The following is a 603-nucleotide window of genomic DNA, read 5'->3' as shown; positions in this document are numbered from 1 at the left end:
TCATCATCCGAAAACCACCATAAAAAACTTCTCTAAAGTTTATCAAGTTCCTTTTTCGTCCTTTAAGGAATTTGAAAAATAGACATGTAATAAATAGGAAAGTTAGAGAGAACAAATATTACCAAAGTCAACAACCACTAAAAGACAGTATATTTAGATTTACATCTATTAATAATGGGCTACCAAAGAGCATTAGAATTTCGTTTAGCCTTAAGAGGAAGGCCTAAGTAGGAAGTAGGAAAAAAACTAGCCCTGCAACAAATTTATTGGCCCAACTTGAGACAACTTCATCATCCATGCCAGTACCATACTAGTAACTCTTGGCAAAATTAATCCTAAAGCCAATGATTGCTTGAAATATTCTCAAAGTTATCTTGACATTTAGTAGCCAATCGATCTTCAATCTACATAAAATAATGGTGTTATTCGCATATTAAAAGTGGAGATCATCAATCAATTGTTACCAATATCAACTCCTTGGCAAAGACCTTTGCTCATAGTTTTATTCATAAATTAACTAAAAAGCTCAGCCACTAAATTAAATAGAAAAAGTGATAGGGGACAACCTTGTTGAAAACCTCTATTCATCCAAATTTGATTGGA

Source organism: Theobroma umbraticum, unplaced genomic scaffold (genome assembly GCF_002168275.2).
Source record: "Theobroma umbraticum cultivar Fairchild unplaced genomic scaffold, ASM216827v3 scaffold_86.0, whole genome shotgun sequence".
Classification (NCBI taxonomy): domain Eukaryota; kingdom Viridiplantae; phylum Streptophyta; class Magnoliopsida; order Malvales; family Malvaceae; genus Theobroma; species Theobroma umbraticum.
The sequence above is the reverse complement of the archived record's forward strand: the minus strand, read 5'-3'. Positions refer to the sequence as shown.